Source organism: Crocodylus siamensis, chromosome 3 (assembly GCF_052110815.1).
Source record: "Crocodylus siamensis isolate JL-2025a chromosome 3, ASM5211081v1, whole genome shotgun sequence".
Taxonomy (NCBI): domain Eukaryota; kingdom Metazoa; phylum Chordata; order Crocodylia; family Crocodylidae; genus Crocodylus; species Crocodylus siamensis.
Window position 1 is genome coordinate 2432006 of NC_143397.1, and position 26352 is coordinate 2458357.

Genomic DNA, 26352 nt, shown 5'->3' on the forward strand with positions numbered 1-26352 from the left:
TCCTTGCTCTCCGCTGGACTCTCTCCAACTTGTCCACATACTTTCTGTCGTGGGGGGTGTGGAGGACTTCCATCCCAGCCTCATCCAGGTCGCCTTCATTAGTTTTTGTTGTTTTTCCTCTCTGTCCTTCCTCACCTGTCTATCCCTTTAGTGGCTAAGCAGCTCATTGAAGTAAGCGAGAGGCCGCTTTGCCTATGTGACTGGCCTCATACACCTGGGTGGGGGCTTAAACTTTCTAAGCAATGTCATGACTGTGGGGGTGACTGGAGCCCCTACCAATCTACCTGGCAATCGGTAATGCACTGCCAATTGATTGGCTTGTAGCCAACTTCAGCTAGTCTATGGGACCGCAGAGCGAGGTCATAAGGTCTATATAAGTTAATGATTGCCTCGGGTGTGTGTGTGTGTGTGTGGGGGGGGGGGGGGGGGGGGGGTTAGGGTTAGGATGAAGACACAGAGAGCAACTCAGCTCTCAATCTCTCTCTCTTGAAATACATGGACACACTACGAACTGCCTGCCTCCAGAGGGAAGCTCTGTCAGCCTCTGGATCACACTCGTGAGTAAGCTACCTGAGATCTAACTAGATGTATGGCTTGCATTAACTCAGATGCATGATCAAAGGCTACCCAGCCACCCTGTTTGCTCTAAGGGATTTCTCTGATATTGCTGTACCCGTTCCCTATTCCAAACCTAATCCTTGTAACCAATAAAGTTCTCCTATGTACCTAGCATGGGAGACTTATTGGGAGAGCGTCTAGATTATGTCTGGGGGTCTCCTTGTTTCGGCTGACTAAGGGAGACCACTATTTGTGCTTCAGATTAAGGGAAGCACCCCAAGTTCTTGCAGTGGGTCGAATACCCTCTAGGACTACTAGGCCTGTTTCTCAGGGTCACAGGGCCAAGAACAGTCCAGACCCTGGGTGGTGGCAGCACTACCCCAGGCTTGCGGGTGTGCTCCAGGAAGGGGGCTGGCCGAAGGGAGGTGCCCCCAGGGAGGCACTCAGAGCCTGGAAGGTGGTCGGGCACAGTGAGGTAGGTGGCTCAGTGCAGGAGCGCCCCCTACTGGCCGGCCACAGGGGGCACAAAACTAGATACAGGACTCCAGATGTGGCCTCCCCAGTGCTGAATAGAGGGGAAAAATCACTGCCCTCCATCTGCTAGCATCACTCCTACCAATGCAGCCCAGGATGCCGGTTGCTTTCTGGGCAACAAGGGCATGCTGCTGGCTCCTGTCCATCTTCTTGTCCACTGTGACCCCTCTGTGGAGAGGAATGAAAAGGGAAACCCAGGAAAGGGAACCTTGTGCCCAACCTCTCAGCACCTGGGGCACTGCCCCAGGAGCTTTGGGTACCCATGCACCACAAGTGCCACTCTGCCCTGGGGTACTGTGCTGTAACGGGGGCAGCTGGGAGCACAGCCCAGCCCCGTGGCCTCAAGGTGAGTCAGGAGCCTGGCTGCCTTTGAGGGCCTGGGTCTAAGCGACTGGAATATCCCTTAGACACCCAAGCAGGTAAGTTGTTTCCTCCATCCCCACCTCAATCGCTCCCTTCTCTCCAAGAAAAGCAAACCTGGATCACAGGAAAGTTGGGCTGGAAGGGACCTCATGAGGTCACATTTAGCCCAGCCTCCTGCTCAACAGAGGATCAGCCCTGACTAAACCATCCCAGCCAAGGGTCTGTCCAGCCTGCTCTTGAAAACCTCCAGGGATTGAGTTTTCTTATCACAGGCACCACTTCTCCCAGTGCCTATTCCAGTGCTTCACAGGAGTCAGAAAGTTCCTCCTACTCTCCAAACTCAATTTGCTCTGCTGCAGCTTGAGGCTGTTGCTCCTAGTCCTGTCCCCTACAGCCACGGAGAATAGCCCGTCTCCATCCTCTGTCATTACCCTTTAGGGATTTGAAGACTGTGATCAAATCCCCCTTCACTCTTGTCTTCTCCAAGCTAAATAAACCCAGCTCTTTCATCCTTTCCTCCAAGACACTTCATGATTTTGTCACTCTGCACTGGACCCCCTCCAAACTGTCCCCATCCTTCTTAAAGTGGCCAACCCTGGACACAGGACTCCAAGTGAGGCCTCCCCAGTGCTGACCAGAGAGGAAGAATCACTGCCTTGATTTGCATTATATGAACCTCCTGCTCATATAATGCCTGGTTTTTGGCTTCGTTTGCAACAAGGGAGGTTGGCTCATATTCAGCTTATGGTCGACTATCGCTCCCAGGTCCTTCTCTGCGACACTGCAGCCCAGCCAGTCATTCCCCAGGCTATTTGTGCATGCCGTTATTTCTTCCCAAGGGTGGCACTTTGCTTGTGTCATAAAATATGTCATACAGCTCAAAAGAAGTGGTGCTGGAAGGGACCTGCAGAAGTTACATTTAGTCCAATGCCTGCCTGAGGTAGGATCAGCGCTGTCCAAACCACCCCAGACACATCCATCACGCAAACCCTTCATACAACATGCCCCTGTTGAATCTGATCTGGTTGATCTGGGACTGTTTCTCCACTTAATCCAGGTCATTCTGGATCCTAGCCTTGTCCTTGCAAGATGGGCAAGGGTGCTGCAGCTGTAGTGCTCCCTCGCAGAAGCAGATGCCTCTGGATGAGGCTACAGGCATGCACAGGGTCAACGGGACAGCCGCCCCTGAGGAAGAGGGGGTGCAGGTCGTACCTAGGAGCTCAGCGCCCAGATCCAGTGTTTAATAGAAACCTCACTGGCAGCTGGTAAGACAAGGGTGTGAGTGAGAGAAACCTTGGCATCTTGTTAGAAATAGCCCTGTGTTACCAGAGACCAACTGGGCCGGGACCCCAGGACACCTGGTTTTCTTCATGACTCCACTACTGACTTGTACTGAGAGGTGGTGCAGTCTCCATCCTTGGGTTTTCAATACCTTGGCCGGGATGATGTAGTTGGGGCTGGTCCTGCTTGGAGCAGGGGGATGGATTAGATGTCACCTCCTGAGGTCCCTCCCAAGCCTCATTATTTAGGATTTTATGTAAGCTGAGACCAACTTACCCCCGGGCACTACAACACAGCGACAACCCTGCAAGCATTCCCCCTCCCTCCGCCGGCCTGCTCCCTCCTGCTGCTGGCTGACAATCCTCCTAGCTGCCATCGGCAGCACTTTGCAGAAGACCCTGCTGCACGCAAGCAAGGAAAGGCAATTAACTCTTTTGGCCAGGTCTGAGCCTGCTCTCTGCCCTGGGTACTCATCGCAGACTAGCCAGAGACGACGACAGGCTTGGGCAGCCGGAGCGGGGCGCGAAGATGAAGGGCACTGGGCTGGGTTCAGGGATGGCAGGCTGGAGGGTAAGGAGGGACAGAAGAACCGGCAGCTATATAGGAAAAGGGTCTTCGGAAAGAGGAGGGGGACCTGAAGTCAACCCAGGGGAGACTCGGGGCCCAAGTGCACTTTGCTGGGGTATCTCAGGAGCTGCCCAGGGAGGTGGGGTTGGATTCAGCACCTGCTCAGATAGACCTGGGCACCAGCTGGTGCAGAGGGCATGCAGCCAACTTGCAGGGAGGTAGATGGGATGACCCCTGCAGATGCCGGTCCCGCTGCTGCTGAGCAACACCACCGAGAAGGCAACACCCGGCCCTCTCTGCCGACCGCAGTTGGGTTGTAGTTTCTACAGGGGCGGAAGGGGTGGCTCTGAAGAGTGGGTCCCTGAGGCAGGGATGACTGCACTGAAGCCCCCTGTACCCCAAATCCCACCCCACGTGGCTCCCAGAGCTTGCATTCAGCCTTCCAAGAGCAGCGCTGGCCCCTCTCCCACCCTCTTCCCAGCTCTCCTCGGCTGCAACCTGCACACTGGCCAGGGAGCGTTTTACAAGCTGCCATTGAGCCAACGCACGTGGCAGAAAGATCCCCCCACCCACCTCTGCTGCTTTCACTTTCACACGTGCATCGAGGCGGGCTGGGACCCGGAGGGCAGCTACAGCTCAGAGCTGCGGGTGGGAGGCAAGGAGCTACCGGCCCTGGCAGCTCCAAATACTCCCAGATCCAGCCGATGAAGCCTGCCATCGTCAGCCCATCCCTGCTATAGAAAGCCCAGGCTGGAAGGAGCGTGGGCAAGATGCCTCTCTGCTGGTCTGTCTGCATCTGCTGGTCTCGTGTCGGAGGCTTGCACCCCCAGCCCCAAGGAGGCAGCTCTCTCCACACGCCCCCAGCCCCAGCTCCAAAGTTTGGCACAACTGGATGTAAGGGGCGTGCGTGGTGCACAGTGCTACAGGAATAGGAGGACAATCATACGACCCTCCTGGCTCGGGCCAGGCATCAAAGTAAGCCTCTGCCCCATCCCAGGACCAGCAAAACCTTGGGCACAGGGACTCACCGCCTCCTGGCTCCTAAAACGCTTTACCAAAGAGGCCGGTTTCATGCACTGCATTTCATGCATTGATGCACCAAGGGGGTGACCTGACCCACCCGGCAGAACCGGGCCCCGGGGTCACACCGGCAGGCTCCGCAGAAAAGGCAACGAGGACGAGGCAGGGGAGGGCACAAGGGAAGCACTGCAACTCCCCCTAAATGCAGCCGCTCCCTGCCACAGCCAGGAGCCTGCGAGGGGATGCACATCACGTAGGCAGCCTGGCAGTGATGTCTGCATCGCCTGGGGCTGTGATGTGCATGACAGGACCCGGGGTGATGCCCCCTGGGCTGCGCACAGAAACCCCCCTCGGAGCTGGGGAGAGCAAAGGCTCTAGAGAGACTTTGCCAGGAACAGGCACGTGGGCAGGACGTGACCCAGGTTTGGGAACCCCCCGTCTCCCCAGGGAGCAGCGGGGATGAGGACTGGCCATCGTGGCTTTGGCGGATGAGTCTTGCCCTGCTCTGAACGGGGTGTCGCAGCTTCTTGGCTGGAACCTGCCTCCCCCCGTGGCCTCCAGCGCCTTTTCACTACTGCAAAGCAGAGAGCCGCAGCACCTGACTGCCCCCCCATTGCCTCACAACTGGGGGATCCTGCTCCCTGTTCAGCATCTCTTCCACCTCGTAAGCATGCAGGGGGCTTTAGAGGCCAAACACCTGTGAAGGGCGCGCCTACGCTGTCCCCATCTCTCTGGCTGCAGCGACGGCTCTCAAACCCTCAGTCTCCGGCATGCAGCACGGAGGCACCCACCAGTCCCCGATACTCCGGGGAGATCCACCCCAGAGCCAGCAGCCAACAGCCCCCACAGCCCTGTGCCGCGGACCAAGAGCCCTCACGCGCCAAACCAGGACAGCGACTGCAAACGACAGCCCCCGGATCGTTTATAGCTCCATCATCGACGGTGCCATATCAGTCATGCAGAGAGGATTGTCTTTTAATCGGGAACATGGCTACGGGCTCGTTAGCCATATGGCATCCATTTAGACCTAAATAAAAGGGGAGCAGGCGCTGGCCAGGAGAGCAGACGCCTTCCATATAAAACAGGCCGGCCGCAGAAGCCCAGACGGCCCCCCCAGCTCCCAGCAGGATACGGCCACTTACAGCAGGCCCCAGTGCTGGGATCCACGCAGCAGCCTGGGAAGGGCGAGCGGGCTACGCGCGACCTGCGCGGCAGCAGCAGATGCTCGCAACTTGCTCGCCGGGGCTGCTTCGTGGACCCTCTCCCCCCACCCCCTTGCCAGCAAGAGAAACGTCCCAGCAGCGGCTCCCTGATGCCATAGGCAGGCACAGAAGGTGAACGCCCTGGATCCCCACGTGCCAGGGGCCTGGCCGGCTGCAAAGCTCTGCATGCCAGGCACCGACTCAGCCGTGTGCCCCCAGTGCTGGAAACATCGCCCCCGAAGCATCCCGCGTCAGGCAGCAGCTCCAGGGGCTGCACCCCTCCTCCGGCGGCATCCTGAGATCAAGCCCTGGAGTCTCAAGTGCAACCGCCGGCAGGTAGCTGGACAGGCGGGGAGTCCACCTCTGACGGACAGACTCCCGCGGCACGGACGGACGGACGCTCCCTGCTCACGCGTGCAGAGACCCGGAGAGCGTACGTGCCGAGCCGGGGGGATTTCTGTTCCAGGACAAATACAGGCACAGCCTGACCAGGGACGAAGGCAACGTCTGCTCCTAGCTTCTGAACCAGGCCCCCTGCGCCTGCGTGGTGGCAGCATTGCATGTGGTCTGCAGCCTGCCGGCAGGCAGGGCCTGGGCTGGCACCAGGAGAGGTGATGCATGGCTGCAAGCAGGACCACAGAGACCAGGGGTCTCATCTAGTCCACCCTCCTTCTCTACGCCCTGTCTCACCCAGGCCAGCCAAGGGTCTGGCCGACCTGCCCTGGGACACCGCCAAGGATGGAGATGTCGCAGCCTCTCTGGATGGAGCTGGCCTCAGAGCTCTTCCAAACGTCCAACCAACCCCATTCAAGACCTTTGCTTCTTGTCCTGGCCCCGCACAGAGATGAGGACAACTGGTCACCATTCTCCTTGGTGCCATCGATGGAGATGTCTGGGCCTTTCCAACCTTGCATGGGCCACTTTAAGGTCCAAACTCATGTTGGCCAGTCTTCGTGACCCACATGGAGGTCACATTGCTTGCTTCCCGCGCCCTGATCCAATGAGCTAGATCCAACTTGCTCGCTCCCCATCCTCACCTTCCAATTCACCCTGCACTGCCCCTCCCAAGGGTGCCACCCCCCCCCGGGCCCAGCCCGACTCTCCTTGCCGACAGGCCAGGGCATGGCCTTCCCATGGTAGCTGCCGCAGTCACCTCTGTTGAGAAGCCACATTACCGAAGCCCTTGGAGTATTTTTAGCTCCTTTTAATGCATCCTAGCAGCTGGAGACGAGGAGGAGGGGCCAGCCCCATGCGAGCAGCCAGCAAGCGGCAGGAGCTGGGAGCTGGCAGGGGACCTGTAGGCTCGGCTGCATTGCAAAGCCATCGCGCCAGGTCCCGGGGACCGGGGGGCAGCGACGTCTGCTGCTGCCGTTAGACGAGGGGATCTCGTTCTGGGAGCCGGGGGGGGTTTACGCACAACCTCGCTACCCTTCTGGTAGCATTTTGCACTCTGCAAACACCGATTAATTTGCCCTAATAAACCAAGGGCTGGCACGGAGCCCATCCCATGGCGACGAGAATGGGGCACCATGGGGCTTTCCCCAGCTTTATGGGGCTGCCGCTTACTTCTGGGTCTTAATTTGGCCTTGATGAATGGTGGGACAATTAGGAGCAGCCACCCCGCCGGGTCTGGGCAGGGCCGCGTGGCAGCTGGGAACAAGAGGGATGGGGGAGCAGAGAGCCTGAGCTCAGCGGGGTAGCTCTGCTTGGCTGGCTTCGTGCCCGCCCATGCAAGGAGAGCGGGGCAAAAGGCACCGGTCGCCCCTTCAGCAATGCTGGCAGCCCCCTCGCCTCTCCAGCAGACATCCTCCCGCGGGCCGGCCGCGCACATCTGCCGCAGCCGCGCGGAGCAGCTGGGCACGCCACCCTCCGCTGCCCCGCGCTGCTCTTGCCAGGGGCGGATCTGCAAGGGCGAAGCGCTGAGCAGACGGGATGGCAACGCCTCCCCCTCGGAGGGGGCCTGGCCTGGTGCAGCGCCTGAGATGGGGGGGCGAGGCGGGGAGCGCTGCCTGGCTCCGAGCGCCTTGAGGGTGGCAGGGCCAGACAGGACCTCACAGGCCCGCAGCAGCGGAAACAGAGCAGCCGTGGCCTTGCTGCACACATCGGATGGTGCGCGGGTAAGTAGGCAGGGAGGAGAGGTGCAGCTCGGCCTTTCCAGACGTGCAACACGCGCTGACATTTCCCTCGCGCTGTGGCTAGTCGGCATCTGCCCCGGCCCTCCCCTGCCGCCCGGCCAGCGCTTTCCGCGCTCCAGCTCAGCAGCCGTCGCAGCCGCGGGTCCTGCTAGCCCTGCCGACACCCCTCGCCCGAGGCCACGGGAGGTGGGGTACGGCTCCGCTGGGGGCACCGCGAGAGCTGCCAGTCCGACCGGACGAGGCGGACGATGGGGTGGAGGAAAGGAGGCCGATTGCTTCGGCTCCTGGCTGCACCGCAGACTCCCTGGGTGACTTGAGGCAAGTCCTGGGATCCCTCTGCTTCCACACCTGGCAGGAGACTATGCATCTAATCCAAAACCGCGCAAAGAGGCTCTGACACAACCTGCTCCCCCCAAAGGCTACAGCCAAGCAGCCCTTCTTGCCCACGCAAGCCTCCACAGCCCCCCCTGTATGAGCATCCCCATCACAACCCTTCCTCATCGAAAACTTAGGCAAAAATCAAGTATCCTCCCTCCCCACCCCCACACACTTGTGTTGAAATTTTCCATGGAAAATATTGACTTTTTCTGCTTATTTGTTTCAGCCAAAAAATCAGAAGCTTTTTTTTTTTTTACTTCTTCTTCTTCTGGAGCGTTTGCTTTTATGACAAAAATATCAGAATTTCCTGCAAGGAAGCAGATGCTTTCACCAAAAAAAAAAAAAAACCCAGAAAAACCAACCCCTCATTTAAGCCAAACCTCAATCTTTCATCAAAAAGCAGCGTTCACAGAAGATTTTCTTCCGCCCCTAGTAAACACTGTCACGGGTGCCGCAGCGGCAAACCGAATTTCCTCAGGGCCCGAGATAGAGGTAGCAGCTGCTCCGATCTCCAGCAATACGGAGACAAGCTGTTAGGAGGCAACTGTAACATCCGCGCGGGTCTGCAGGGACACAAGTGCTGCAAAACTCCTCCGATGTGAACGCCGTTGCATTTAGGGTCGAGGGCGTTACGGGATTTAACAACCGCGTGTCAGGCCGGGATCGCCGCAGCGGTGACATCGGAACAGCTGGCGCTCGCTCCCGACCGGCGGCCCCTCCTCCCCTCCGAAAACGATGAAGGGGGATACGTGTCCATGCCAAAGGTCTGGAGGTTTGGATGTGCCTCGAGAGGGTTGGATGCTTGATGGAGCCACGTCTGGACCTCCTCAAACTAAAGACCTTGGCTGGGATGATGTAGTGGGGCTGGTGCGGCTTGGAGCAGGGGTGGGACTAGACGTGACCTCCTGGGGTCCCTTCAACCCTCATTTTCTGTGATTTTATGGCACTGGGGTCTTATTGCTGCCACTCCTCCTCCGCCCCTGCTCTTCTGCTGCTAGCAGCAGGACATGAGGGTGTGCGTGTGGGTACGGGGATGTGTGTGTGGGTGCAGAGGTGTGTGTTGGTGCAGGAGGAGCATCTGCCAGAGAATTTGAACCCATCAAGTGTCATTTCTTTTTCTCTTTGGGAGTCAGGAAGGGAAAAAACTAAAACCTTCCCCTATTTGTGTCTTTATCCAGGAGTCCTGAGAAGTGCCCATTAACGGCCCAGAGCTGCGGCCCAGCGCACTAAACCCCATGTTGTTGCTTAAAGGGAGAAGAGAAAAAAGGAGCATTGCCGCGGTCCTGGCGTGTGCTTCAGGGAGCCCTACCAGCCGGGTTGGAGCCACTGCCACCTCAAAGGGCTCCTTTCATCTCACCTAAACACCCCTGGTCCGCGCCACCCCCAGTACTTCCTTCCCTGGGGCCCAGGAGCGACAGGGGCCACTTCAAATTAACACACTCGCTGCTTTTCAAAGTTGGTTTTCGAACTTCTACTTTATTTTTTGCCCCTGAAATCATGTAGTGAGAAGAAAACAACTCCTGGGGAAGATGCTGAAGAAACTACTGCAATGCAGGAGAGAGACTCTGCCTACTGCACCCTGCTCGGATTGCCTCTGAGCCACATTCAGCGCGCCAGGAGCTGTACATCTGCGGACTCAGATGGACCCATGCACAAAACAGACCGGCGTGGGGCAGGGGAAACTGAGGCATGGGGAAGAGAAGGGATTTGCTTGAGGACATGCGGCAGGGCAGTGGCAGAGCCAGGAAGAAAACCCAAGCGCCTTGAACCATAGAGAGATGTGGGGCAGGAAGGGAGCTGTGGGGGTCACATCTAGTCCAAGCCCTGCCTGAGGCAGGATTGGCCCCGTGCAAACCTGCCCGGACACATCCTTTGTCCAACCTCCGAGCAAAACTACCCTCACCCCTGGCCCTCCCCCGGGAAAGCAGGGGGCTGCGGTAGCTAATGTCCTGCTCCTGCAAAGGGACCAAACTGATGCTCTAGAGACCCCAGGCAGGGCCGGGCCCCGGCTACAAAGGAAGGCAAAACCCCCTAGTCTGCACCAGTCTGACCGGGGGGGAAATCCCTTCCCGCCCCCAGTGCAGCATCAGTCTGAGCCTGAGCGCAGGGGCAAGCCCCTCCAGCCAGGACCCTCCAGACCTCAGCAGGCCCCCTCCAGCCTGACTTCTCTGTGACCTATGACCCAACGACTTACACCATCACTAATCATATCATTACACTGGTTATATGATGATCGTCTCCATAGATTTATAGCTGTTTTTAAATGGGGTGCACCTACATTGTGGCACCCCGAGTCTGAAATGGTGGAGAAGCGGTGCTGTCGGTGGCTGGTGAGAGGACAAGGAGCCCGGTGTCGGCACTATTCAGATCGCGGCAATGCCCAACCCCAACACCACGCAGCGCTTGGGGCGGATCAGCCCGTGCATGACGAGTGGCTGGGCAGTCCCGAACCTCAGCAAGATGAGAGGATGCTGCAAGCACCTTGGCCTGATGGCACACCCCCACCACTGGGCAGGGCTGCCCCCGGGCTAGGAAGCTCTTGTGCATGTCTATATGGCTCCAGGCCGGGCCCTGCAGAGAGGACCACGGCCATGAAGGGGCACATTGGGGTCTACACATCCCGTGCGCGCAGGCGTGGAGGTGCACGGGAGGGCCTGTACACCCCTTGTGTGCAGGGACGCTTGAGCTAGCTCTGCGTGCGCTCCCCTGGGAACCAGAAGCCGTGCCTCACGCCATGCAGACGTGCCCTCTCCCGGGCTGAGCCTTCACGTAGCATCACCCGTGATGGGCTAGGACGACCTGGCAGGTGGGAGCTTGGCCTCGGCTTCTCACACCTGCATCCTCTTGGCTGGGCTGCAGCAACGCGATACACCTGGGCACAGAGCTCTCCGCATCTGGACGACTCCAGCCGGGACAGAAAGCTTCGGCGCAGCGCTTCGGCGACTCTGTCTAGTGGAAGCACATCAGACCTGTCCTCCGCTCCCTGCCCTGGCTCCCAGGGCGGCTGCCTCAAGGCCAAGGCTGCGCGCTCTGCCAGCAAGGTGCTCCAAAAGCTGGGGCCAGGCTATTTAAACTACCCCTTCGAGCTCCAGAGGAAAGGCGGCCGCTGACTGCTCCACGCCTCCAGCCCGGTTGGACTCTCCAGTAACGCCCCAGTTCACCCACGCAGGAGACGGGGCTGGTCCCAGAGCACGCAACGAACCCCCCTGGGAACTAGGGCCCAGCCCAAACCTTCTGCTTCAAGCTCCACGCGCATTTCCTGGCTTTCACCTAAACGCGCCTGTTAGAAACAAATGAGTGACAAAACCAAAGCACCTCCGGAGAGAAGGCGCCCGTCACGAGGGAGAGAGAACAAAGACACGAAGGTGCTCAGCGGAGATCGCGGCAGCAATCACGTTGGAGAAACCTGTGCGTTGCACCATCGGCAGCCCGGCCGTTGGCACCGGCCCCGCGGACGGATGCCAGGCCTCCCGTCACCCACACAGAGCGGGCACGTCCCTGGGAACCGCTCCCTCGGCTCTGGGACGCTGCCTTCACCCGGGTCCCACGTCGGAGGCTGCGGTGGGGTGTGGGGAGAAGGATTTTACACGCCTGTGCAGCCCGCACGCTGCCGTGGCTGGGTCCCGTCTCCCTTTCCGAGCCCTGCAACGGCTCGTTTCCCTTGGCTTGTACCTGTCCTCTCAACTGCCACCAAATTAACGGGTCTCTCTGAAAACAAAGGGCATGCGTCCAAGCCCGGCCATCTGTTCCAGCAGTGATAAAAGCCAATGCAAAGCACAGCATACTAATAGTGCAGGGGATCCGGGCCGGCTCTCGGAAAAGACGCGGGAGGGGAAGAGGAGCCTTGAATTTTGATGTGCTGAGGTTGCAAGGCTGGGAAGCACCCAAGCTGGGCGATACAGGAGAGACCCCCCAACCACACTCCGGGGGGGCGGGGGGCTGAGCTACAAGGACCCTGTAAGTCGCTGTCCTTCACTACTGCTTTCTTCCCCCTTTTTGCTCAAAGTAGCTCTCTTCTGTGAAGCCTGAGCTCCCTGCCGCGAGTGCGATGCCTGCAGGGCTGGGACCAGCGTGTTTTCTGCCATTGAAGTGCTAAATAACTTGTCAGGGGTTGGGGGGGGTTCGGCTAAGCTCTTCCACCGGCCCCAAGACAAAGAGGCCTTTCCTGGCTGCCAGGGCACTGATGCGCCCTACCTTTCCCATCACCTGGGCTACAGGTCTGTATGCCACAGTGCCAGTCCTGCCCTCTGATACCCGCTGAAAGCCACAGGCACCGGGAAAGCAAAACCCGAGGGCAGAAGCAGGCCGGGCAGGGGTCAAATTCTCCTCCCACGGGGCTCTGCGGTCAATGGAAGTAACTTGACCAAAGTCCTTAGAGTCACCTCCAATTTGGCCTGGAGATGACTCCCCCAGGCACTGCCAGCGACCGCCAAGCTCTGCAGGGGCACGGCACCGGGCACGGGGAGGGCCACGGGGAGGTTAGCGGCTGCGGGGTCAGACACGCCCACGACGGGCACTGCAGATCTTCCTTGATCGGGGCACAGGACTCGAACTCACCCCCCTTGGCCGTGCCTTTGAGCTGCCTCATTGGTGGCATGGAGAGGAGTCCCTGGGGCTTCCTGGGCGAGGGTGGCCCTGAACTGGCCGCATGAAGGCTATTAGGGAGAGAGGGAGGGAGGGAGAGAGAAAACTGTGCGGAGGCAAATGGGGGAAAAGGAGAGCTTGCAGCAAAGCACCAGAAATGGGATCCATCCCAGCCCCCTCGCTGATCCCTGGAGCCCCTGGACCACGCTCAAAGCCTCGAGGTCATTCAGCGGTGACCTCTGTCCAGACCGGCATATGGCAGGGCTCACCCTGAGACTGCCGCCCCGCGGCCTGTCTGCAAGGGGCCGCCCCGTTGCCTTCAGAGACACGCCACGGGACATCAGGCTAATGGGAACGACTTGCAAAGTTTGAGTGGTGAAGACAAGGCGTAAAAAGCAGCCAGGGAAACCAGAGGGATGCACGGATCAGACAGAGGACACCTGCACCGCAGCCAGAAGCAGACCCAGGTCACGGTGCGGATGCTAAGCCAAGGACGGAAATCTCACATGAACAGGCCCTGTTCGTGCTGCCCCGGGTCCCTCCTGCAGGCACTTGGCCTGGAGTTACTACAGGAACAGCTCTCTCCCGCTGCATTTTGGCACCACGATTTCCGGTCTGCAGGCACGAAAGTGAACGTTAATGGGAGAACGATGGAAAACACGAACCTGGTCCAAACTCTTCGGGAGCTCGGGAGCGGGTTCGATGTGGGCTGGCTCCACGTTCAGGCCGGGTCTAATGGTTTGATTGCAGCCCCTTTCCCAGCTGCCCAATTCTGCAGATAACCCCGGCGTCCTGCTTCGGGGAAAGCGTGTGGGCAGGAGATTTTATGAATTCCCAAATGCCCCTTAAAAAGCAGAAAGCCCCAGGGCAGAGAGAAAAACATCGCGGCGTTCACATCCAGAATGTGTCATAGTCACACGCTGTCCTAGCCCAAGCGAGCAGGAAAAGCAAAAAAGCCCCAGATTGAAGCACTACAATGTTCGGTTTCCAAAATCCTCCCCTTGCTCTGGCACAGCCCTGCTTGGAAAAATCACAGCCCCAAATTGCTCCTGCATTTGCTTTTTCCATCAAGGAAGATCAGGTTGTCTCGAAGCCTCTGCATTCGGCGGGCCGCCGGTCAGGGGCTGCAGAGGGGCACGTACGGCAGGATCGGGCGGCAGCGAAGACGCGTGGGCCGTCCCCCCGGCCGGCGGGACCTGCGGGGTGAGCTGTGCCCCGAGTCGGTGGGTGTGTGGGCCTGGCCCCTCCACACGTGCCCTCCGAAGCAGGCCAGGCTGGAGTGGGAATGACCATCGTCCCAGCCCGTGCAGCCCCTGTGCACATGGGCAGAGGCACTGGGTCTTCCCAGGCTAGACGTGCACCTGATACTCCTGCGGCACCCCAAAACAGAGTCCATAGGGCTCAATCCAGCCCTCCACCAGCAACCTGGCAAGCCCCTGCCTCTGCTTCATCCCAGCTTGGCATGTAGGGGTGCTGCCGTCTGCAGCCCAAGCCTCGCCCAGGAGGATGGGGAGGAAGCCGACACCCTGGAGCATTTGCAAAGGGCACGGAGGCTGCCTTACCAGCCCGGGGTGCAGCTGTGGGGGACAAAGCATGAGCGGCATTCAGGGCCTGAGGTATCAGAAGCTAACACAAGTCCTTGGGATCATTTCTGACATATCCTGGCATTGCTACATCCAAACAGGCGAGCTGCACACATCCTGGCCGTCACCTACTACATGAACAGATGGACTGCACCCTGCAGCCTGGCTCCTGGGGTGATGTGGGTGCTCCAGGATGGGCGGACTGAGGAGCCAGGGTTCCTCACCCCCTCCCACCAGAGTCACTGGCCAGGCCCTCCTAGACCCTATTGCTCACACAGAGGTGCCTGGGAGCTCAGCACCGGTACCCAGCGCTGCTGGCAGGGTTGGAAGCTGGGTTGCAAGCGAACCTGGTCCGACCACGGTCCAGGTCCAGCCGGAGGCCAGGACTCCTGTTTCCAATGCAAGGCTCTTCACAGCCCATGGGGGACAGGACATGCATGTCTCTCCCAGCAGGATGTGACCGGGCCTGAATCCACTCCAAAGCCCCCCGGGGAGGCTTGAGGTACGGGGTTACTGTGTGCCGGGCCCCAGCACGGGTCACGCTCACATCTCACGGGTAGTGCAGGCACCCAAGAGGCTTTCAGCAGCTCCCAGGGTGCTGCGGGCTCCCTCCCGGGCACGGCTGTTGTACACACTCCCCATTGCTGCCAGCCTGTCACAGCCTGAGAGTCACGGCATCGCCTCCCAGGGTATAGGGCACCCTCCCCTCCACGCCCCAAACTCCCTCTGATTTTGCTTCACCCCATGGCGTCGTACCAGCCCGGCAGTTTCCAGTTCCCAGGTGCCTGGATCCACAACCAGGCCTAGGTCATGGCATCCCAATGCAGCTGGGAGCCCCTCCGGAGGTCCCCTCTAGCCCACCCCCTGCAAAGAAAGGTTTTGCAAAGAAAGGGCCCCGTGCATCAGTTGGGAGTGCCCACGGTGGGGGAAAACCATGGGGAAGGCGTCTCCCTGCCATGCCAGACCCCCCAGAAAACTCCTCCTGGACTGTCCTGCCTGGCCCGGCTTGCCCAAGCACTGACACAAGTCCCAGTGCCCTGCACGCATCCTTCCTCTTGGCCGCTGGGGCACAGCAGGGCAGCTCATGTCCAGCCCCTGGCATGAAGCTGCCCACAGGCTTGCACAACAAGCCCCGCCATGCAGAAGCTGGGTCCCTTGGGAACATCTGCTAACACCAAATGCACGTCATAAGCACCCTGCTGAGTCCGGACCTGCAGCTTATGCCCCCCACTCCCCTAAGCAGCTAGAAAGCACCCATTCAGGAGGGCAGCGTGGCTATGCCCATTGCTACAGAGGCTGCAGGATGCAATCAGGGCTGCCCAAGGCAGAGCATGGACCTGCTAAACCACCCTCAAGTGACCCTGGGCAAGGGTCTCTGGCTGCAAGGAGCGTGCCGGGAGGAGAGGGAGGGCAGCGCGCCTGGGCTAACCTTGCCGGTGTCTCCAGGCAGCTGGGGCACGGCGCGGAGATCGAGGGCTGGGAGCCGGGTCTGTGCCCCCACGTGGCACGGACAACTTCCCCGAGGCGGCCGGCAGGGTGGGGGGCAATGAGCCGCCCGCCTGCTCCCCTCCCACCGCGAGCCGTGACATGCTCCGGCAACTGTCTTCCCTTCACGGCCACCTCGGTTTTACAGTAGTACCAAAATAAACCCGCTCCAGCCACCTCTGGATGTCCTCACCGCTCAGCTCGTAACTCTGCATTCGTTACGGGAGGGTGCGCCGCCCAAAACAGGCCTCTTGCTGCTGACCCGGCCTGGCCTCTGGCCCCCCGACCCTTGCCATCCGCCTCAGCTGCCCTCGTAAAACTGCCCCCCGCTCCCCTGCCCCGCGCCGGGGCGCACGACGCTGCTTGAAAGCCTCCCAAAGCCACTGGGGAGGAAAAGCAGTCGCGGAGAGGAGCTGAAGGGCTGGAGCTCGTTTGCTGGGACAGCCGGGGAGGACATCAAGGACCTTCGTGCAGAGCCGGCTCTAGGTCCCCTGGAAGAGATTTGCCTTCGCTTGGTACTTCTGCATCTTCCCTGAGCCCCGCATGCAGACGTCGATGCTGCGCGAGGCAGCCGGAGTTTGCCGTGCCTGCCCCAGGGGCTTGGAGAGGAGGGTTTTTCTCCTCTTCATTCATTTTTTGCTTGCAAATCTGCTCAAACTTTGCCACGGTGCAGGAGGAAGCGAGGCAGGACCCCGCTGACGGACCCTGCAACATGCCCCCTGGCCTGGCTCCCGGCACCGTTTGGGCAGCGCGAAGGGGACAGGGCCGAGGGAGAGGGGCTGGCTGGAAGCAGCTGTGCAGAAACCAAAGGCAACAACTCTCTCTCACCCAAAAATACAGGGGAAATGCAATTACCCAGGACAAAACGCCGTCTGGTTGTGTGGACGGTGACCTTGCATTGGCCCCTGGCTTTAACAGCTCTTAAATTAGCGTGTTTGCTAGGGGCATTAGCCGCTCGACACCGGGGAAGCTGTTACAACAGGGTTGGGATGGGGGCTGCATGGTTATATAAAATGCGTGTCTCGGAGAGGCCAGATACAGCGCGAGCAGGGGGTCCAGCTTGGGGTGTCCAACGGTGCCCTTGCAAGGCCGGCATAGAGCAATCCTCACTACACACAGCACTGGGAAAGCATCCAAAGCACGAAGCCCAGAGAGCTCCCAGAAATCCCATCCACCTCCCTACGATCGGAGAAGCGAGCGCCTCGCGTCCACCCGCCCGAGCTGCGACTCTTCAGGCGCTCGGCGTCTGCTGGAGACGCCGGACGAGAGCCAAATCAGGGCTGGAAGGGACCTCGGGAGTCAGTCCTGGGGGCAGGGGACAGCGTGCCTGGGGTCTCCGTGCAAGGCTCGCCGGCTCACAGCCGCGGAGCGCTGCACTTGCTCCATCGCAGCCCAGTTTTCATGAAGCACAAAGCGGGGGGGGCTGCAAAGCTGGAGGAGCGGGGTGGGGTGGCGGGTCAAGCATAGCCGGGAGTGGATGGAGTGGGACAGAAATAGCCAGAGGTCACGGCAGGTTATAACCACAGCGAATTAGCAGCTCGGGAGCAGGAAGCCTGCTCCCCGTGAAACCCTGCAGATTGCTAGAGGAGCGCGCGGATGCCCTGGGTCCCTGGCAGAGATGGCGTTGCCCAGCACGGTGCGGTCGAAGGCCAGGCAGGGCTGCTTCAGACAGGGACGACGTTGCCTGGGGCGAGGGTCCTGCCACCAGGCTAATGGACAGCTCACTCCGTGCTGGATGCCGGCTCTGCGCTGGCTGGCGGGACCCAAGGGCCCCGCGGGGGAGGACGATGCTGCAGCCGCATGCCGGGAAGAGACCGAAGCATGCTCGAGGCCGACTCCTCGGCAGGACGGGCTCCGGGATGCCGTACCGAGTGGAGAGCAGCCCGCCCGTGGCTGTTCGGGCAAGGGGCTCTGCGTCTCTCCGGGGAAGTCAGTGACAAGACTCCCCGCGGATACCACAGACTGTGGGAGAAGCCCAGACGAAGAACCTAATCTCAGCTTTCGGACATGGATGGGGCTCCTGCCTTGATAAATACTCATCACTCTAGACCCCAATAAGTCTCCAGGCAATCAAATGCATCCCTCCCCAAGAGATGCTGCTGGCTTAGCACCAGATGTACCTCGCTTCTCGTGCTGGCTGGAGAGGACGGTACCATCGAGAGACAACCCGGGATGTCTTGAAAACATCGTCCCCGTTCGAGACAAGGCATCTAAGTCACCACAAAGCTAATCCCTCACTGCCACGAGATGGATCTCTAATTGCTGGCCTTGCCCCTAGCTCAGTCTCCTTCAGAGGCTGCGGCCAAAGAGGAGAGGTAAGAGAGGCAGCCTGGAAAAAAAATAAAAAGGTTTCCCTTTGCAGCCCCCAAATAATCACAGACAAGGAGGGTGGAAGGGAGCTCAGGAGGTGACATCCAGTCCAAGCAGGACCAGCCCCAACTACATCATCCCAGCCAAGACGTTGTCTGTCCAGGTTTTAAAAACGACTTAGACTCCACCACCTCTCTGGGGAGCCTGGTCCAGTGTTGTGCTGGAGAAAGTGTCCCCATATATCCAACCTCGACTTCCCTTACTGCAACTCAAGCCCATTGCTCCTTATCCTGTCAGTAAGAAGCGGAGAAACACCGGGCTCATGAATCGCTGCCCTTGCCCCACCCCGCTGGCTGCTCCCGAGCCCGGCGGCTGGTTTCTTTTCCAGGGGCCAGTCAAGCAGGGCAGCTCCTTTCTTCATCTCCCGTGGTTCGCTGGGTCTGGAGACGGAGGAGGAGAGCGGATCGGATGCTATGCAAGTGCTGTTTGCTGCAGGCGGCTGAAGTGCTTTGTTCCCAGGTGTGTGAAGACATCCATAATCCGCCAGCAACAACAGACCACCTTGCATCCGCACGGCACCCTTTCCCCGGCAGGAATCCAAGCCGCCGGCCGCGCTGGAGGCTAGCAGGGTTCAACCACCGTACGCACCGCCGAGCTGAAATGCAGCAACTTTACGGCAAGGCTGTCCAGCATCGGAAGGGAAAGGCTGAGGAGGGATCTCACGGGCTCTGGGAACAGCGGGTTTCTCCTTGGAAAAGTGCTGCAAGTCCTCCAACATCCACCTTCAGCTTCCTCTGTGGAAAATGAAGTTTATTTTTCTACCTATGGGGACTTTTACCTCCTTTAATTCTCCCTCAGCCTGAAGAAGGGTGCGTGTGCCCAAAAGCCTGCAAAGAAAGATAATTTTTTTTTTTGCAATTACTTAATTGGTCTGATAAAAGGTATCATTTCTGAACCAAGAGTTTTAGATTTTGCATTTCTTTATGAGTCCTCCAACCACCTTTGACTGAAGAGCAGGCAGTCTCTTTCCTCATGCCAAGGAGGGACCAGCACCATCCATCAAGATACTTCAAGCATTTTTTGCAGGGCAGGCACATGCCCTGCAAATCTCCCAGGCCACAGCAACCTAGCTCAAGCCTAATCATTTCAGGAGAGCTAACAAGCCCCAGCTCAGAGCAACACAGCTGGCAGTGCTGGCAGCAGCTGTCCAGCTGTTGCACTGCCTAGCCCTGCCAGTCTTGCTCCTCGAAGGCACGCTCTCTTCCACCTGCCTCTCTGCAGAGCGAGCGCTGCTAAATCCCGAAGAGCTGCGCCTGCAGAGAGGAGCGAGGACAGACGTCGCGTCCGGGTCTCTGCCGCCGGCTCACCCGGCGCAGCGCCGTGAACGGAGGACCGTGTGCCGCTACGGCAGGCAGCTGCCCCCACCCAGGCAGCTCTCCTGGAGAAAATGAAACGGAGGAAAAGCAAAGCTGTTGCATTGCACGAGAGGGCTCCTGGCATGGGGGAGTCCTCACCAGGCCGGGTCTACGCCCCCGACAGAGCCCCGGGGATATGCCGTGCGGCCCTCTCTCCCCCTGCCTGCGGGGCACAGACTGTGACCTAGTCTTGCTCGTCGCTAATTAGGAGCATAAGCTAATCTGTTGATTAAATTCTGCCATCTCCAGAGGCAGTGGCCGGCAGGCGGGAAGTAATGAGGCGAGGTGGAGAGCAGGAGGTGGGGGGTGGCCGAAACAGGAGGTGCCACGAGGGAGGGCGAGAAACCACGCCAGCGCTGAAACCTATTTACCGGAGTTTATGAGCCAGAATATGAATCTGGACAACACAGGCCTTTCACGGTGCGGAGGAAGCCTGCAGCAGCCCCAGCACGGGTGTCACGGCGGGGACGGCACCGGTCAGGTCTCTGCTAGAGTAATGCACGCGGTTCTGTCTCTGCATTTTCCAAGGGCTGTGGGGGCCCACAGCTGGGCACTGGACTCCAGATGTGGCCTCCCCGGTGCTGAACAGAGGGGAAGAACCGCTGCCCTCGATCTGCCGGCACCGCTTCTAGCGATGCAATATCTGACAGGTGCCACAGAGAGGAGGGGAACAAATGTTCCTGCTGCGGAGGACCAGGCACAAAGCAATGGCTTCAAAATTGCAGCCAAGAAGGCTCAGACTGGACGTCAGGAAGAACCTCCTTGCTCTCAGAGCAGGGAGGTTGGGGACCCCAGGGATGTGCCTAGAGCAGGGGGCAAGCTCCTTCCCTGGAGGTTTTCAAGAGGTCCTGGATCAGCATCGGGGGGGTAGTTTGGGGATAGCCGGCTTGCAGCGGGGTGGGCCGGGTGACCCCCGAGGCCCTTTCCGACCCTAGGAAGCGATGACACGGAGCATGGACCCACCACAAAACCAGCTCTTCTTGCCCCATGCACCTGATGTGCAGTGGAGACCTAGGCCTCACTTCATCCCACTGCACCTCTGTGCCTGTGCAAGGGACAGAGGGAGAGGAGAGTCTGCCCGCCTGCCGCGACTGTGGCATGGATGGGGAGGAAGAGAGGATGCTGTGGAAGAGGAAGCAGCTATCTATCCACATGTACCTGCCCTGGGTAGCCAGCATGCCCTTGTCTTCAACCCCGCCACCCGGCTCCTGAGACCCCCACAGGGGGCTGTGACCCAGGTGGGCATGCAAGTGCAATTAAATAATAAAATCAAGTGTAACGAGTATGCAAAGTGCACCCCAGAGACATGAACAGGCCCTGCCCAAATTGCACCCCACCCTCCTGCCCTGCTTGTCTGGCCTGGAGCCGAGTCGTCACGCAGACAGCACGCAGCGCGTGGCGAGCACGGGCTTCATCGTCCTCACTGCAGCAGCCAGGCATCCTCGCTGCCAGAGACCTTCCCCCAAGCTGTCAGCATATATTTTCCCTTGCACTTTTTCAGCCTCTTGCATTGGGTGACAACCACCCAAACCAGGTGACACCCTTCCACCCATACCGCTGACACCTCCCCGCACCTACTGAGCCAGGCTGCAGATCCTGCCCTGCCCTCGGAGCACTGACACCTCTGCCAGGTGAATGCCACTCAACAGCGACTTTCTGTACTAAAAAACCCACTTCCTTCCAGCAGCGGAGAAGTTTGAACTCTTACAACCTGTCTTTGTCAAATCAGGAAGCCTCCCTACAATTAAATATGCTAAGTTGCAAGACCCTGTGTCTAACTTGTGAACTGGAAGTGGAGTTTTTGGGATAAAAACACTCCCCTTCTACGGGACACAAGGCTTCAGGCTAATGCAGCTCCAAGCCACCATGCACACTACTGAAATCAATACAGGCCATGGTGGGATGCAGTGTAACATCAAGCAGGAGGAAAGCAGGCAGGTTTTTGACCATGTTGCCACGCGTTTCCAGCTCCGATGCGGTGAATAACCTAGTGTTTGCACCTATGAATCAAAGAAAGAGGAGGGCAGTGCCTGGCTCCCGGCTTTGGGAGAAAACCCTGTGGTGCAGCAATGCGCAGACATGGTGTTCAGATGAGGGGAGATGATGCACAGCAATTCATCCTGCCTGATAACCTGTCTCCCGTCACTAGCCCCTGAGCTGGGGAGAGTCATGTGCATCGGCTGGAAAATGAAAACCTGGGCAGATATTTCATTCCAAACTGACGGGGCGGTGAGGAGGAGACACCCCAAACTTTTCACGTTGGAAAGCTCTGGGGAGGAAAATCAAGGAAGCCACCTGCAGACGAACACCCAAGCTCAGGGGACCAAAGCAGGTCTCACCTGTGGTGTACGTCTGCCCAGGCTTTCTCTAGCTCTGTGCCAAGCACCTGGTGCCGCTCCGTCATGCAAGCACGTCCCAGGTGCCCTGCTGAGAAGGAGAATGGCATCCTGGGCAGCATCGGCAGGAGCGTTGCCGGCAGATCGAGGGCAGTGATTCCTCCCTCTGTTCAGCACTGGGGAGGCCACATCTGGAGTCCTGTGTCCAGCTGTGGGCCCCCCCCCACTACAGAAAGGATGTGGACACGTTGGAGAGAGTCCAGTGGAGACAACAAAAATGGTTGGGGGCTGGAGGACAGGACTGGTGAGGGGAGGCAGAGGAAATGGGCTGATTGAGTCTGCAGAAGAGAAGACCGAGGGGGACTGAATAGCAGCCGTCACATCCCTGCAGGGGGGCTGCAAAGAGGATGGAGCTGGACTGGTCTCAGTGGGGCAGATGACAGGACAAGGAGCAATGGGCTCCTGTTGCAGCAAGGGGAGTCGAGGTTGGGTATTAGGAAATCCTTTCTCACTAGGAAGGTAGTCAAATAGGCTCCCCAGAGCGGTGGTGCAGGCTCTGTCCTTGGAGGTTTTGAAGACCCAGGTAGACAAACCTTGGCTGGGATGATGTAGTTGGGGCTGGTCCTGCTGGGAGCAGGGGGTTGCACTAGATGTACCCCCCTGATGTCCCTTCCAGCCCTATGATCCTATGTTTTTTCTCCTTGGATTTGAGGCTGCTGCCCATCGACGGAGCATCGGAGCATCTTGTGCATAAAAATCAGTAGTCAAGTCCGTAGCCAGCTCCGCCAGCTCCCAGCTGTGCCCCCATCCACAGGGCGCAGGTCTCCGCACAGGGAGGGTTTTGCCTTTTCATTTGAAAATGCTCAGCCCGGTTTTCAAAGCTTTGGAAGAAATGCTTTGGCCTCCTGCAATGGCCAGCTGGGGTTGGGGCTCCCGCCTGGGGCCGGGCCTCTTGGAAATAGATGTAATACCTCGCAGAGCTTGTGCCTGGGCTTCGTTGCTACAGCACTTTGCACAGGGATGCACATGGCCTTGACTGGCGGGTGTGGGGGGCGTTTTGCCAGGTGTGACACAAATTAGCCCCGTACTTTCCCCAAGTGCCACTCTGATCCCCTTCCCTTGCTGCATCTGTGGCTCTGCTTTCTGCTCCCTGCTCAAATCTGCTACTCTGCTCCCTGCCCGATTTCCTGTTTTCTGCTCCCTGTCCTTTGCCCCCTGTTCAACCCACTGCTCTGCTTTCTACTCCCTGCCTGATCTGATGCTCTGCTTTCTGCTCTCTGTCCTTTGTGCCCTGCCCAATCTATTACCCCATTCCCTGCTGTTTTCTGTCCCCCTGTTCTTTGCTCCCCGTTCAATCCACGGCTCTGCTTTCTGCTCCCTGCTCTGTACTCCCTGCCCAATCTACTACTCTGCTTTCTGCTCCCTACCCTATCCACTGCACGCCACGCACACAGACTCCCCACGCCCTTGCAGCACCCATGCTGCAGGCTGGCCTAGATCATGGGGGCAGGATGCAGGAGGGGTGTTTGCACAAGAGGAGCAGATACAAAGAGAGGACTTTCTTTTCAGGAATACATGTATATTTTTTCCTTTTTTTTTTTCTTATAAAAATGACAACCCCTCTTCCATTTCCAAATCTGGGCCCTGCTGTGCTCTGGGGGCAGAATAGACATGGTGCATCCACATCTCTTTCCCCCTTCATTTCTCAACCCCTTGAGAGTCACAGAGAACCTCTGTCTTGCTGTGGTGACATAGAATAAGGCTGGAAGAGACCTTGTCTAATCCAGAGGCTCCCAAACCTTTTCTTCTTGCGTAGCCCACATCCCCCCCACAGCACACCTTTTATAATCTAGCCCTTTAATTGCCAATTATTACGATAATGAAATTGAAGTCTGCCTTTACACAATTTCATCCATGTAACTCCCCAAGATGTCTTGCATCCCCCCCAGGGGTACACTTACCCATTCAGGACACCAGGCTCTGGTCCAACTGGGAATTGAACCCACCACCTCGGTGTCATACATCACTTCCACGCCCCCCCCGCGGCACTTCCTCCCGGCCCCCGGCTCCCACGCTCTGCGGCTTTGATAAGAGCCACATTCCCGCCTGCCCTGCCCTCCTTTCATCGCCCAGCCGGGAGCTGGGAGGGAAAGGAGGTTTCAATTTAAAACCCAAACAAAGTCCGCTCCCTCGCGCCCTCTCTTCTTCACCGGCGGGGCTGGGGGGCTCCAGGGTGGCTCGGTTTTGATCTGCGGCGAGTTAGAAACTTCAGAAGAGTCCCCCAGTTTGCTCGCTCCTCCTTTCCCCCACTTTCTTCCTGCCTCGCTTCAGAGTTTGACAGGACCATTAGAAACCTATTCCCTCCGGCCTGGCCCTTTCAGAGCGTATTAGTCAGACAATCCATTAAACCCGGGCACATTCCTTCTCTAATGCCCTTCTGCGAAATTAAAGGAGGGTGGAAATATTCCATCAAAGTCGGCCACATCACCCTTGATGAGTTACAGTAATCCTACGCCTCGGCCAGCCAAGGGAGGAGAAGCCGGGAGAGGAAGCGAGAAGGCGGGCAGGTAATCGCCCCTCCGCTGTCGGCTGAGCGTGACGGCGAGGATGCCGGTCCTTGCACCACTGAGATGGGAGCCCAGGGGCTCCACGCGGTCCCCGTGTCCATCCTGACCAGGACTAGCACCGTGGACGAGGGTCGAGGCAGGGCAGAAGAGGGGAGCAGCTGGCACGGATGCACGTGCAAGAAGCCGGCGAGGTGCTGAGAGCTTGAGGTCTCCGGGAGTGAGCAGCGCTTTGGCAGGATCGGGCCCATGCTGGGCAGCGTCCAGCTTTCCCTGCGCCCCGCGGACAGGTGGGCAAGGAGGGGCACCTCGCCATGCCCTGCTGAATGGGGGCTGGTGCCAAACTCTCCCTCTGCCAGGGGCACTGTGGCTTCCTATGCAGCATCTTCCAGTCCGACTGCTTGAGGCAGAGCCTGGAGACTTAACTAAAGCAAACCGTTTCAGCCCTGCAGACTGGACTGTGCACCAGTGGAGAGGCCACAGCGAGGCGGCATCAATGCTCGAGGGCCCCGCCGTGCCCGGGAACGCACCCAGCGAGAGATGCCAGAGCGAGGTGCAGCAAACCAAGGGTGCCCCCGGCTTCAGAGAGAGGCAGAGAGCCCCTGCCCCAGCCCTGCTGACAAGGCATTTCCAACCCCAGGTCTTCTGATGAATGCAACCATCACAGCCAAGTATCCAGGGTGAAGCATTTTTTGGGAAAAATCTAGTTGGTCTCAAAAAAAATATCACCTCTACCACAAGAGCTGATACCATCACAGCCAGAAATAGGAGAGGGGTCTGTCTCCTTCCCACCTTGCAGCACCTGCGATGCTTCAGGGGGAAGGGGAACAGCCCAGAAGGCCAAAGGGGCACGAGGCTGGGAACTCCTTCCTGACCCTTGCAGGGAGCTGACTGATGCCCTGAAGCACGGGGCTGGTGTTGAAGCTATCTGGGGCCTAGCAAGCAGCCTTGGAGGATGCCACAGCGGAAGTGCTCCCGCTTGCACCGAGCCAGGAGGCTTAGCCGGCTGCAGCGAAGGGCCAGCTTCCTCCACCTACTTCCCCCGGTCAGTGCCGGGAGGCAGAGCCAACCCCCCAGGGCTCTGCTCCGGCTTCAGCCTGGGAGGGAAGGAGCCACGGCCTGAACCCCACCTTTACCAGCTGCAAGGAGATGGAGGCATCCATTGCCCTCCAAGCATCCCAGTCTCACAGCATCCTGCCCTGGTCCTGGGGCCCCTGACCCTTGGTCCAGTGCTGAGCTCCCCCTTGCAGATCATTCCTGGCTGCCTTGCAGATCATTTATGCAAGCGATCGTTGCATCACTTTGCACTGGCCTGACTTCTCATAGCCTCCGACCTACACGGTAGCACTTCCAGCATCCCTCCCCCACTCACCCTCCTCCTCGCGGCTAAGCCCGAGAGGAGGCTGCCCTCCACCCCGTCTGTGCAACCCCGGCACGGCTCCCCATTAGTTCTATTGCGCTGTTTGTTCCAACTCTAATGAAAGTTTTATCAGCACTAAAAGTAGCAATAACAAAGCAGGGGAGATCCTCCAAGGCTGCAGTGTGGGGCTGCCGGGGCCAGGAATGAGGAAGAGGCTGGGAGACCCCTGTGAGATTGTAGGGCTGGGCTGAGCAAGGCAGCAAATGCAAGGATGGGGTGGTCTTGGCCCTGTCCCCACTGCTAGAGGAGAGAGGAGCCGCGCCACGACCAGAGGAGTCTGGGTGCTGGATGCCGGCTGAGCCACTGCAAGGGGAAAAGTGGGGAACATTGCTCCATGCCCATCAGTGGACAGTTTGCAAAGCAGCCGAAGCTGGTTTCTAAGGAAGATGGACTGATACCCCCCTTTGACCCATGGCAGCAGCTCCGAGGCTCCATCCACGGGGCCAAGGAGCTGGGCAGGGGGGTGACAGCTGGCCCACGCTGGGGGACACCAGCCCTGCACCAGGTGAGCACGAGGGAGGTCATGGGGAGCTAGGCCCTGCCGAGCATCACGACGTGGGGGTGGGCACGCTTCGCTGCACACAGGTGTAATGGGGAAAAGGGTGGTTTTTGCAGGC

General features: G+C 58.9%; 1 protein-coding gene across 6 annotated transcripts in view; it reads right to left on the reverse strand.

Annotated features, from left to right (window-relative positions):
• CNTFR (ciliary neurotrophic factor receptor) overlaps nt 1-26352 on the reverse strand; it is a 335695-nt gene that overhangs the window by 149181 nt on the left and 160162 nt on the right. The gene's annotated exons all lie outside the window — the stretch shown is intronic.